The sequence below is a fragment of the Mandrillus leucophaeus genome, unplaced genomic scaffold (genome assembly GCF_000951045.1).
Source record: "Mandrillus leucophaeus isolate KB7577 unplaced genomic scaffold, Mleu.le_1.0 Scaffold597, whole genome shotgun sequence".
NCBI classification, from domain to species: Eukaryota; Metazoa; Chordata; class Mammalia; order Primates; family Cercopithecidae; genus Mandrillus; species Mandrillus leucophaeus.
Window position 1 is genome coordinate 1255094 of NW_012106441.1, and position 13428 is coordinate 1268521.

Consider the following 13428-nt stretch of genomic DNA (forward strand, 5'->3'; position numbering starts at 1 on the left):
AGAAAGAAAGAGAAAGAAGAAAAGAAAGAAAGAAAGAAAGAAGGAAAGAAAGAAAGAAAAGAAAGAACACTTAGCACCGTGTCTGCCCAGTAGTAGATACTTAATAAATACTAGCTCTTACAATGGCTATAGTATGGTAGCTCTTACACACTAAATTGCTAGTTACTGCAGTTGCTCATCCTGGTGTCCCAGCATATGATGATGCTGATACAGCATTGCTGTATACTCTACTTTGCCTGCTGACCTCCCCTTAGCTGAATTCTCCTTTCTGTGATGCATGCAAACTGAGAGGGAAGATATGCCAGTCAGTCTCTAGTGCAGAGCACTCTTGTTGGACTGATCACTTATAAGTCTCTGCCATCTTATAGATGCAGGTTCCAGATAGAGCACCCATCCTTAGTCCCATCGACTATGACCAGGATAGCAGGGTCACATGGTACAAAGCATAAGAAACTCCTCGAGGGAGGCCACAGGGGCATGGCAATCCCTTTGATGCTTCCCAGCAAGGAGCAATGTAATGAGCAGATACCTTGCTCTGGTAACCCAGGACGAAGTCTGGCTGCCCTCTAAGATGGTTTTTGAAACTTTTGGGAATTAAAAAAATAGGTCCTTTTAATGATTTTGTTGTCTATTGGGGATCAGGAAGATGCATAAGTACACTTCCTTAAATACAACACAATCTTGAAATCATAACACTACCTTTTAAATGCACAGAAAAAAAAACTACACGTTGATATTGACATTATACTCTTGACATTGAAATAGCATTACTCCAGCAGACATCCTGCAAGGCTTCCAAGGGCGTGGTTTCTAGACAACTGGCAAAAAAAAAAAAAAAAGCCTGAAATACTCTTAGTGTAGATTCCTGGGCCATGCTCCTAGATCTACTGAATCAGAGTCTCTGTGAATGGGAGGCCTTAGGAGTCTGTATTTTAACAGGCTCCCCAGGCAATTCTGACCATCACTATTTTTAATTGTTTGTGGGCAGCAGAAGGCAGAAAAGGGTGAACAATTATGAAGGAGAATTCAGAATAGGGAAATTTGTTTTTTCTAGGTGCTAATAAACTCAACCCGAGACAGGTGTGTTCTTCCTGAAGTTGCAGTTGAGCATTGCCTGGGAGTTGGAGTGTGTAGGTCTTCTGTAGTCTTGGGGCTCTGTGTGCCCTACTGCTGTGTTGCCCTTTGGAAAAACCCTTCTGCAACTGGAATGAGGATTTGGATCTGAGGAAGAGGAACAGGGTCATACTGAGGACTCTGAAGAAAAACAGTTTATGACTCAATGGAGAAGATTATAGTATGCTCTAAGCCAACAGACATGAAACTATGTTATACCTACCCTTGTGTTTTAGGAAGATGTTCCAGTGGGCACAAGACAGGAGAGTTTTATGGAAACCAATTTCTAGATCTTCAACTCACGTAGGTATTTGTTCCTACAATTGGTTTGCCAGAGATTGGGTCGGCATTTTTCCCCTTTGCCTTTCCTTCTTCTTCACAACCCATCTTCTCCCACTTTGGAAAAGAAAGACCTTTTATCGTCCCTTGGAATTGATCAGGCCACCAGTGACCTGAGAGCTGAAAGACTGGCAGTGTTATGGAAGGAAAAGCAACTGGCAGAGTGACTCTCCTGAGAAGAAATTAATGCTTTAACCAAATGCCACTATGCACTACAACAACCTTCCATCCTTATCTTGTCTCAAAGACTCCTGATAACTTGCATTTTCGCGGTTACTCTGGCCAAATCATCCAAGTTATCTGAGTGTCAGATAAAAGCAAAGAACAAGGGATTCTCAAATTTTGAAATGCATTCAGATTAGAATGCATTCATGACCCCACCACCTCCTTGCAGTAGACAGGGGCTTGTCATCCTAAGCAGGAAGAGGGGACTTCCTCTCCCACTTCCATACAGTATCTACAGTACGGGGCTGGAAAAGTCATTAAAAGCATTAAAGGTATTAGGGGTGTTTACTCCACATTCCTATCTATCTACTGGCCAATTAACATGATTTGCAGCTGAGAAAATAATACGCTTCTCCATCAGAGATAAATAGGTTCCCCAAACTGTTAAACAAAGGGGAGGGGGCAATGATGTTTATAAAAGTTATTGCAAACAAATGAACTTCAAAAGGAGCTGTGGTGACAGATTCTGTTTCACAGGGTCCTCTCAATTCTTCTCAGCCTCTCAAGACCCTTCCTCAGACTCAGCTGGGTGTTTTCACCACTGGCCTGCTGCTTCGAGATGTAGTGCAATGTGTGGAATTAATCTAGTCCACAGCCTAGCCCTGCTCTGTCCAATACAGTAACTATTAAACACTGGAAAGGCTAGCCCCGACAGAGGTGCGTGTGCATATAAAACACACATCAGATTGCAAAGACTTAGCACAAAAATGTGAAATATCTCAGTTTTAATTTTTATATTGGTAACATGATAAAATGGAGCTATGTTGGATATGTTGCATTAAATAAAATATATTATTAAAATTTATTTCACCTGTTTCTTTTTACTATTTTGCACTGTGGCTACTAGAAAATTTAAAATGACATGTGCCTCCCAGTGGTGGCTCACATTATATTTCTATTGGACTGTTTATCAGTCTGTACTATGGGTTGAATCTCAGGGACAGGTTGATGGGGATGTGGAAGTCCAGGCCTGATTGGTAAGTGGAGTTGGGGCTGGCAGTGACCCCTCTTGCTGAAAAGAGGTACATTTGTGACAATTGCAGCATGTGGGGCCCAGGCTAACAGATTGTAATCCTGCCTTCCTTCTGGTTCTAATACTTAACCTCAAAGGAACCTTAATATTTAAACCAAATGGCATGTGAGATTTCAGTAAGCTGATGGATTGCTCTCCACTCAGCCATTTGAGAAATCCTACTGAGGTGTCTGCACAGCTGAGTTCCAGTTGCTGCCATATCCCAATGAAAGTCTGGCACAGCACTGATGAGCTGATGAGATTTTTTTCTCACTTGTTTGATATTAAATAGGAAAGTCTTTCGAATTAAAGTTTACAGATAGTGTGAAAATTGGAAGTGTGAGTTTTAGCTGAGCCAACTACAGCAGATCGAAAGACTGCAGTTGCCTGCTGGTGAGAGAACAGTGCTTCTGGCTGCCATTGTTAGCTCCACCACCACTTTGGGGAAGTGGGAGCTGGTTGCCAGCTTACTGCTTTCCAGAGGTGAATCACTCATACACTGAGTCCACCAGGCTTATGCTATTGTGGATACAGTTCTGTTCTAAATATCATTACCTATGACGGCAACAACTTACTGGCCTAAGCCAAGAATGTAGAGCTTTTGGATGATGAGGCTGAGCCCATTTCGAACTTGAAGCCAGATATGATGCAAGGCCTCTGCATGGGTCCCTCAAATAATAATGACAACAACAATAACAATAACAGCATATACATATGGAGCACTTACTCTGTGCTTTAAATATGTTAACTCACTTCATCTTCAGCCCTAAAAACAGAAAGAGTTTTTTAAAATAGTATTCTGTTTTGTTGTTTTGATTTGTTTTTTAAGTTGCCTAAGGTGACATAGTAAGTGGTAGAGCCAGCTGCAAACCCAGGGTTTCTGACCAAAGCCCACACTCAGAACCACACTGCCATTCTTACAGAGGATAAATATTAAAATCTCAGCAGTGATTGTCAGAAACAGCAAAATGACAAATTAGAACTTCATCAGTCATTCAGGGGGACATTGATTCACATGTGTGTGAATCAGTGGCCCAAAGGTAAATGCTCTTTATTCCGATATGGCTTTTTGGACAAAAAGAACCAGATCAAGTCTCTAGTAAGGATACTAGTGACACAGACCTACCTGAGAATGGCTTCCAGAGTTTATCTTAGTAGAATCTTCCTAAAATCGGAGGTCACATGGCATAGACAAGGCAATCTTTATTTCACTATGAAACTCTTTCTTCAAATAAAATCATGTCCTTAGATTAAACGTAGGTATAGAAAGGGGAGCTACTCAGACCTCCATGAGCGCATCTTTTTTTTTTTTTGAGACAGAGTCTCACTTGCTCTGTCACCCAGGCTGGAGTGCAGTGGCGCGATCTCGGCTCACTGCAACTTCCACCTCCTGGGTTCAAGTGATTCTCCTGTCTCAGCCTCCCGAGCAGCTGTGATTACAGGTGCACACTACCATGCCCGACTAATTTTTTGTATTTTTAGTAGAGATGGGGTTTCACCATGTTGGCCAGGCTGGTCTTGAACTCCTGACCTCAGGTGAACCGCCCACCTCGGCCTCCCAAAGTGCTAGGATTACAGGCATGAGCCACCCCTCCTGGCCGAGCTCATCTATTTCAGCTGTGGTACGTACTGTGGTATGGCCTTAGGGAACCACACACAGCCCACTGGCCATGCCAAATAATGCAAAACTACCAGGGAACTGGATGAGGAGATCTAGAGTTGAATTCTACTTCTGCCACTTAACCACTCACGTGGGCCTCACTTAGCATTTGTTCAGTCATTCCTCCCATTAGGTAGCTAGATTCAACCACAATTCCTTAGAAAAATAAAGTTGATCAAATTGAGCTTTCCTAAAAAGAGTCTTCTCTCAGTCCATGTGTGAAAAAGGATGTGTCTTGTCTTACTGGTTTTTGTTTTGTTTTGTTTTGTTTTACCAGACCTCTCTCTCTTGAATTGGAGTAAACAGCCAGTCCCTAAATTGAACTTTCACCTCTGACAAAGTTCCTTGCCTTACCAACTCCCTGTGGAGGGTGAAGTACACCATGGCAAAGGTTCTCCAAATGACTCTTTCCTGAAAAGACACACAGAGCAGTTGAAAAGAGCATGGGGAAATCAGAGATTGAGCAAGGATCGAAGAGGAACTGAGAGCTAAATGCACCGTGGAGCTGCCCCCACAGTCAGTAGACTTTTTAGAAAGGCAAAGGAATTTCTTTTGCACACCCCTCCCCTAGCCTTTATTTCACTAAAATTCTTTTCTTTTCCAAAATTCCCAAGAGGACATATCAGGAAGGGGGCGCTGGGAACTTTTGGGCTCCATGGAGAAAACTTATCTTTTTAAATTAATATAAAGTGCCTATGGATGGATGAACAGAAAGAACAACATTTGAGAAGGCTTTAGAATAAAAGAGAATCCTTCACTTAGCTGAGGAGCTTATAGAAGAACAAGATCAGAGCTACTGCAGGATTATCTTTCTACTTCCATTGTCCTTGTACCGGGCTGTCATATCTGATGCCAAATTGGAACAAGTGGAGTTTACTACATGGTGTCTTTCATGTGGCACCATGATCAAGACTGTCAAATCTACAAAAACAAATATATATATCAAGCCTTAAAGCATGGATCCTGATTTGAGGGGTTGTCTGGGAATTTAGACATAGAAAACTGAAACAATGCAGGGTGATGAGAGGAGCTACGATAACTTTTTAGGGTACATGGGCTGTCATTCAGAAAGTGCACATGCTCAGTTCTCCAGAAGGATTTCAGACTATGATAAGATAGATGGAGAGTTGTGTGGTATGTTAGGTGCTGGCCAAGAGGGATACCTAAAGCTTCTGTCCTCTTAGAGTGCACACACTTGTTCTTCACAGATCCCTTCTTGGCTTCCCATGAACTGGTCACCCTTTTGATGGATCTCATTAACCCTTCTGGGCCTGTCATGTCTTACTTTTCAAAGAATCACTGTTGGCTATAGTACATACAGAGTCTCTTCAATAACTTATCTAACCCTTGAATCTTTAACTTTTAAGTAACTTATTAGGTTTGATGCAAATAGAGGGAGAAACCGTGTTAGCCTGTTGTCAGTACGCTGTGCTGGGGACATTCCCCAACATGTGTTAATTCTGCAGCGCACTTAACTTTTCCAGATGTGGCTGGCTGGGCTGCCAAGTTGGTGACATCGCAGATGAATGGCCACAGCCTCACTGTAGGCAGATGAACATGGGTACCTTTGATGTGATGGGGTGACTCTTTTCATCTATTAGCCAGAAGGAAAAGCTATTTTCTTCTGTAGAGTTCTCAGTTCACTCCCACCTCAAGAAGACCGTATAATCCTCAGCATACTCTAGCACTCAGGACTGGAGTCTGGGGCTCTCATCCCTACCCACTGAGTGTGTAGCTAGTAGCTCCTGCCAAGTCAGAATAAAAATAATCCAAGGAGAGCTTTAAGAGAAGCTTCAGAGAAGGCTGTTGTCTTAAAGGGGGATGCTATTTCATATATGAAAATGGTTGCATTTTACCTGTTTAATCAAATGTCATCCTAAGCACACAAAACAAGGAACCCATGTCGTTTACACAGTACACATATTTTATATTCCCTATATCCATATCGTGCATACACAAATTTCAGAGTATAATGACTCTCCTATTCCAGGGAGGAAATCAGTGATGATCAAAATCTAAGGAAGAGAAAGAGTTCTTTAGCCTTCCATCTTCCTGGCAGATAGAGGTAGTAAAAGAAGTTTCAGGTTTTCTTCTTCAGCAGGATGGGAACCTTCTTCAACAAGAAGGAGAACATATACATTACAGCCTTGGTTTAAAATATGCTCCATTATTTGGTATGTAGGCAAATGATTGAACCTCTAGACACTTTGGTTTCCTCATCTGGAAAACTGGAGTAATACTCACTCTGCAGGAATATGGTGAGAGCAAAGACCACACATATAGAACCACACTATAATACTTGCCACATAATGGGTCCTCCATGTTTGTAGCCATTTGTAACAGTATAATGGAAATCCTTTTTCTGCTTCTAGTTCAGTACAAGATTCATGAGACTGGTCATTAATGAGCCTATAGAAGCTTGGATGTTTAGAACTTACATTTGGGCCGGGCACGGTGGCTCATGCCTGTAATCCCAGCACTTTGGGAGGCCAAGGCGGGCGGATCACCTGAGGTGTGGAGTTCAAGACCAGCCTGACCAACATGGAGAAATCTCGTCTCTACTAAAAATACAAAATTAGCCAGGTGTGGTGGTACACGCCTGTAATCCCAGCTACTCAGGAGGCTGAGGCAGGAGAATCACTTGAATCCAGGAGGCGGAGTTTGTGGTGAGTCAAGACAGCGCCACTGCACCCCAGCCTGGGCAACAACAGCAGAACTCCATCTCAAAAAAAAAAAAGGAAGCATCAAACATTTGAAGGCTGATGCAAGGCCCACAACACAGAATTTGGTAAGGCTAGTGACAATTTGAGGAGGATTATCTTATCCCAGCCTTTTTCTCAGATTGACAGTAAATTAAAAATTATATTTGCAGGCTGGGAGCAGTGGATCACACCTGTACTCCCAGCACTTTGGGAGGCCGAGGAGGGTGGATCACAAGGTCAGGAGTTCAAGACCAGCCTGGCCAAGATGGTGAAACCCCGACTCTACTAAAAATACAAAAATTAGCCGGGCGCAGTGGCAGGCACCCGTAATCCCAGCTACTCGGGAGGCTGAGGCAGGAGAATCACTTTAACACAGAGGGCGGAGGTTGCAGTGAGCCGAATTTGCACCACTGCACTCCAGTCTGGGCGACAGAGTAGAGTGAGACTCCATCTCAAGAAAAAAAAAAACAAAAAACAAAAACAAAACACTATGTTTGTAAGCATTCGATTTGGGAAGGTTAATTGTTAAAACACACACACACACACACACACACACACACACACACATTGTTATACCTTATTAACAATTCACTCTGGAGTTGGTTCTTTTAAACTGAAAATTAAAATTGCACTGTGATTCTTGTATTTTATTTAGATAAACTCAGGGCCCTTGCAGTTAGGATACATATGTTATCTTTGAAAGCTTGTTTGGGTATAGTGAAGTTCATAAAGACCTAAGGAATCAAAGTGGAAAAACAGTTTCAGAGTAATGTTTAGCAAAATTACTTTTGTACCTGTGTTTCCCTGCAAAAGAGTAATTGGGCTCAGTCAGGCACGGTGGCTCATGCCTGTAATCCCAGCACTTTGGGAGGCTGAGGCAGGCGGATCACTTGAGGTCTGGAGGCGGATCACTTGAGGTCTGGTCTTGACCAGCCTGGCCAACATGGTGAAACCACGTCCCTACTAAAAATACAAAAGTTAGCCGGGCATGGTGGTGGGCACCTGTAATCCCAGCTACTCAGGAGGCTGAGGCAGGAGAATTGTTTGAACCTGGGATGCAGAGGTTGCAGTGAGCCAAGATCATGACACTGTACTCCAGCTTTCGGGACAAGAGCAAGACTCCATCTCAAAACCAAAACAAAACAAAAAGAGTAATTGGGCTTATCAGATAATATAAAGTCTTTGTCCAAAATGTTTTGTGTTTAATGTGGAGTATGGGAGTGTGACTCAGTTCCTTCAATGGGTAACAATAATAAACAATGATACTTCTTTCTTCTCTATTAAATCAGAATTACCAAATAGAGAGTTGAAAGGCAATAGAGAAATCTAGCGCAACATCTTCACTTTATAAATAGGAAAACAAAGACAGTGGTAGATTGTGTTCTTTCTTCATAATTATTCGTTTCTTCTCACCCTCACCATGCTTCCCTACCCCATTGCCCATAAGCTTGGCCAACAGAACATGGGTGGATATGGCATTTGCTTCAGAGCAGAAACTTTAGACGCAATTGTGTGGCTTGGTTGGGTTCTCTTATTTCAGTCCTCCACCAGGAGAAGAGCATATCCTGTGTGGTCACCTTCAGTGTTGATTTTGGTATAAAGAAAAGCTACAACCAGTCCTCATCTTTTATGTAATATGACCAAGAAATAAATGCTTTTCTAACTCTTTGAGACATTAGGGTTGCTTGTTTTATTTATTTATTTTTCAATTTTTATTTATTTATTTATTTATTTTTCCGAGATGGAGTCTCACTCTGTCGCCCAGGCTGCAGTGCAGTGGCGCAATCTTGGCTGACTGCAAGCTCCGCCTCCCAGGTTCAGGCCATTCTCCTGCCTCAGCCTCCCGAGTAGGTGGGACTACAGGCGTCCGCCACCACGCCGGCTAATTTTTTGTATTTTTAATAGAGACAGGATTTCACCATGTTAGCCAGGACGGTCTCGATCTCCTGACCTCGTGATCCGCCCACCTGAGCCTCCCAAAGTGCTGGGATTACAGGCGTGAGTCACTGCGCCCGGCCTGGGTTGCTTGTTTTATAACTTAACTTAGTGAAAACTGACTAATATGATGGCCCAGGAAGTTGAAATGACTCACTCAAAGTCATATAGGTACTGTTACACCACTTGAGTCAGAACACAAATATCCTGATCAGAAGTTCTCTAATAGACTTCAGCTTAGCAGGCATGTCTCCCAAACCTGGTAGTGCTTGGCACAAAATAAGTACTCAATAATTATGTTGTATGAATGAATCAATGATGAATGAAATAGGAACTAAAGTTCCTATTGAGCTGCTTCTATATGTATGTAGTTTGGTACTTTGTCACATAGCTAGGAAGTGACAGAAACAGAAACACCTACACTCCTTTGAATTCCAAAGCCTGGGTGCTTTCCACTGCTCCACAGTTTCTTTGCTGGAGATAGAAATGACATTTTGGGCCATTTATGGGCAATTGAAATATATACAACAGTGTGACAGCAAGGCCCCTCTAAGGGGGTAAGCTGTAATAGCTTCCCACACCATAAGTGACAGCCACTGGCATGCTAGGATCAGGTCATACTTCTGAGATGCCAGTTCCTTCAGTCCTCAGAGTGTGGGAGTGCAGTCTGGGGCCAGTTCCCATGGATGGAGAGCAGCCTCATTACTCTTGTATGCCATGCAATTATTATCATTTTATATATGTGATGGAAAATAACATTAAAAAATTAGGGACACTGGACCGGGTGCAGTGACTCACACCTGTAATCCCAGCTCTTTGGGAGGCTGAGGCAGGCAGATCACCTGAGGTCAAGCATTCGAGACCAGCCTAGCCAACATTGTGAAACCCTGTCTACTAAAAATACAAAAATTAGCTGGCCGTGGTGGCACATATCTGTAGTTCCAGCTACTTGGGAAGCTGAGGCAAGAGGATCCTTTGAACCTGGGAGGTGGAGGTTGCAGTGAGCCGAGATTGCACCACTGTACCCCAGCCTGGGCAACAGAGAGAGACTCCGTCAAAAAAAAAAATTTAAAAAAAAAGGAAATTTAGGGACACCCTCAGTGAGAATTAGTAGTTCTGGGTCAATCTAGCCACTTTGTGGATACATTACTTTTAGAAAACCTTTTCAGCCAAATTTTCACTGAATCCTGGCTTTACTGTTTTGTTATACACATTTTCCATTTGTCTTGAATCCTTCACTTACTACATTTTATTGGAGTTTCTGTAAATCACCTTAAATTTCTTGTAGAAAGTCAGAAGCAATTGAGGCAAGTTTCGACGGTAATTACAGATGAGTGTATTGAGTTTATTAAGCTGGGAGCACTGACATATGAACAAAGAAACAGAATGTAGTATATATACATAGTGGAATATCATTTAGCCTTAAAAAAGGTCCATGCTACAAGATGGATAAACCTTGATAACATTATGCTAAGTGAAATAAGCCACCAAAAGAGATATGCTACATAATTCCACTTATAAGAGCTATCCAGAACAGTAAAACTCCTAGAAATAGAAAGTAGAATGGTGGTTGCCAGGGGCTGGGAAGAGTGGTGAAATGGGCAGTTTTTGTTTAATGGATAGAGAATTTTTGCAAGCTGAGAATGTTTTAGAGATTGCTTGCACAACAATGTGAATATACTTAACATTACTGAACTGTACACTTAAAGATTGTTAAGAGGGTAAATTTTATATTATGTGTATTCTACCTCAATTTTTTTTAAAAAAGAACATACAGTAAAATTGAGCTATTTACTTTAAACAGAGGCTTCAGTGAAGCTGTTGCAAGATGTGCTATTGCTGTGATGTTGGAAGCATAAAACATACTACCTGACTGCTACATTGTTTCTTACAGTGAATCACAAAGTCCTGTTGATTCTCCCAGCAAAACATCTTCTGACTAGGGCTGACTGCATCATTCATGGAGTCCAGAGCAAGATAAAAATTCAGAGTCCTTTATTCAAAAAGCAATACTCCTAAAAGTACCAAAATATAAAGTTTTTTCCTTCATTCTATGTAAAAAGCTTGTTTTCAACTTGCCATGGTGTTTTTTATTTGCAATTTACTATCTTTCTAGGTAAAGAAAAATTTAAACTTCAAATTTTGCCATTAATTTTTATAATGTACAAGGCCATTATTAAATACAAATATAAAAGCTACCTTTTACATGAAATTGCCAAAATAACACAGTTTATATTTTGTAGTTCACAAATGCATTTGAGTTTCAGGTTCTTACCAGAACAGTGAAAACACTGTATAAAAGGAACTTACAGGCTTTTCTTTTTTTTAATCTTTTAATTGTTATTTTATAGCTCCCGACCACAGCTGCCCCCCACCCTTCCCTTCGATGACAACGTTTGCAGGCTTCAGGGGGACCAGGGAACAAAGCTGGGACCTGGCAGCCCCACTACGCTGCCAGCCGAGGAATACAAGTCACAATTACAAATTATCACAACAATTAGCTCCTGTACTTGGGGAATCGGCAAATTGAAGAGGCCTCAGCTCCTCATTGTACAGGGGGCTATCTGGCAGTGATCTTGCTCTGGAGATGATGATATTCCTTCAGCCTGAGGATTCTTTCAACTGATGTTGATAAACCCAGTGGCATCAACTGACTCATAATCATCCTGCACGTTCATGCTGACCGGTTCCTCATTGTACAGAGACAGTGGGGACTCCTGGCCAAGAATGTACACCTGGACCTCGAGGACGGACACCTGCACTTTCCCTTCCACTTGCTCCTGGGACTTGGCGATGCAGTGGCGGACAAATTCACACTCAGGGCTGTGCCAGAAACCGGTATACACCAGCTCAGCAAATTTCAAGCTCAGGCCTTGTTTGATTTTGCGCACTTCCCGGTCCATGGTGAAGGCCTTGGTGTCTAAATGAGCATGGTAAAGGATGGTGCCTGCTGGGGCCTGTTGGATACCTCGGGACTTCATTTCAATGAAGCAGTTCTCCACGATGTCAATATGGCCCACATCCTGCTTGCCTGCGACTTCATTCAGGTACATAAAGAGCTCCAAGGAGGTCTGGTGGATGGTGCCATCCTTGACGTTGGTCACCTTCACGGGGACCCCTTTTTTGAACTCGATCTGGAGAATGTCGGGAGTATTGGGGGCTTTGGCCGGGTCCTGGGTCTTTGTGTAGAGACCTGGAGGTGCTTGGTTCTTGGGGTTCTCCGGGATTCCAGCCTGGTAGCTGATGTGCATGAGGTTCTCATCCATGCTCCACGGGCTCTAGGGAGTGACTGGGATGGGAATCCCATGTTGCTTTGCATATTCCATCAGGTTATTGTAGCCCTTGAGCTGGTTGTAGAATTCAGGCGTCTTCCAGGGAGCAATGACCTTTACCTGGGGGACCAGCGAGTAGCAGATAAGCTCAAACCGGACCTGATTGTTCCCCTTTCCCGTGGTGCTGTGGGACACATACTTGGCCCCCTTCCACTGGGTGATTTCCATTTGTTTGCAGGTGATGCAGGGCCTGGTGAGATAGGTGCCCAGAAGGTAACGGTCCTCATACAGTGCGCTGGACTGGATGGCCAGCCAGATGAACTCCTCCACAAACTCCCTGCTGACATCCTCAATGAACACCTTTTTAGCCCCAAACTTGAGTGAGTTCTTCCTGGCTTCCTCGAAGTCTTCCTTCTGGCCTATGTTGGCCAGGTAGGCAATGATGTCATAGCCTTGTTCCTTCAGCCACAGGAGGATGCAAGAGGTGTCCAGGCTGCCACCAGAACCACGGAGCCTTTGCTGGACATAGCGTCTGAGATTGGAGGCATGAGTTCCTGGCGTCTGGAATCTGTCTTCACCGTACAGTGAGCTACTCGGGTTCGGGCAGCAGTGGCAGGTGACAGAGCAGGCAGAACTCACCTGTTTTTATATGCACCGCTTCTAACACTTTCTAACTTTGGCTCACTGATGAGTCAAGAAGGACTTCAGAAGGCTTTGAAAGAAGGATACTCACCAGTAAAGAAGAAAACAAAACTATGGGTTGCCCTACCCTCTCTCTTTTCTCGTTTGTCATCATTTTCAGCATATATGGTTGACTGATACAGGAAAGTAACAAAGGTGAGAAAGGATGTGATAGAGTTCCTTGTTAGTTCATGTTTCTTAGAATGTCCTTGCCTTCTTTCTGTGTTCTGACCAAGACTGAACAGAAAGCGTGGCTCCTCAGGTTTATCAGAGCGTCTGCTTATTCAGTCACAGAAGTAACACGCTTGCCTTGTACTCAATTTGTATCACACTGAGCTCCAATGCATTATGGGTCCACTGGGATTCTGTGCTTATGGGGCATCTTGAATGTTCTGTGCACACGGGGAGGCAAGGGATGGCAAGGAATGACAGAACAAGATTGTGCCTGTCTGCTCATGCACATGGTCCATTGTCTCATTGAACTTCACT

The 13428-nt window shown here is 43.0% G+C and overlaps 1 pseudogene; it reads right to left on the reverse strand.

The window, feature by feature from the left end:
• Positions 1 to 11546: 11546 nt before the first annotated feature.
• On the reverse strand, positions 11547 to 12785 carry LOC105553459 (annotated as a pseudogene).
• Positions 12786 to 13428: the final 643 nt, after the last annotated feature.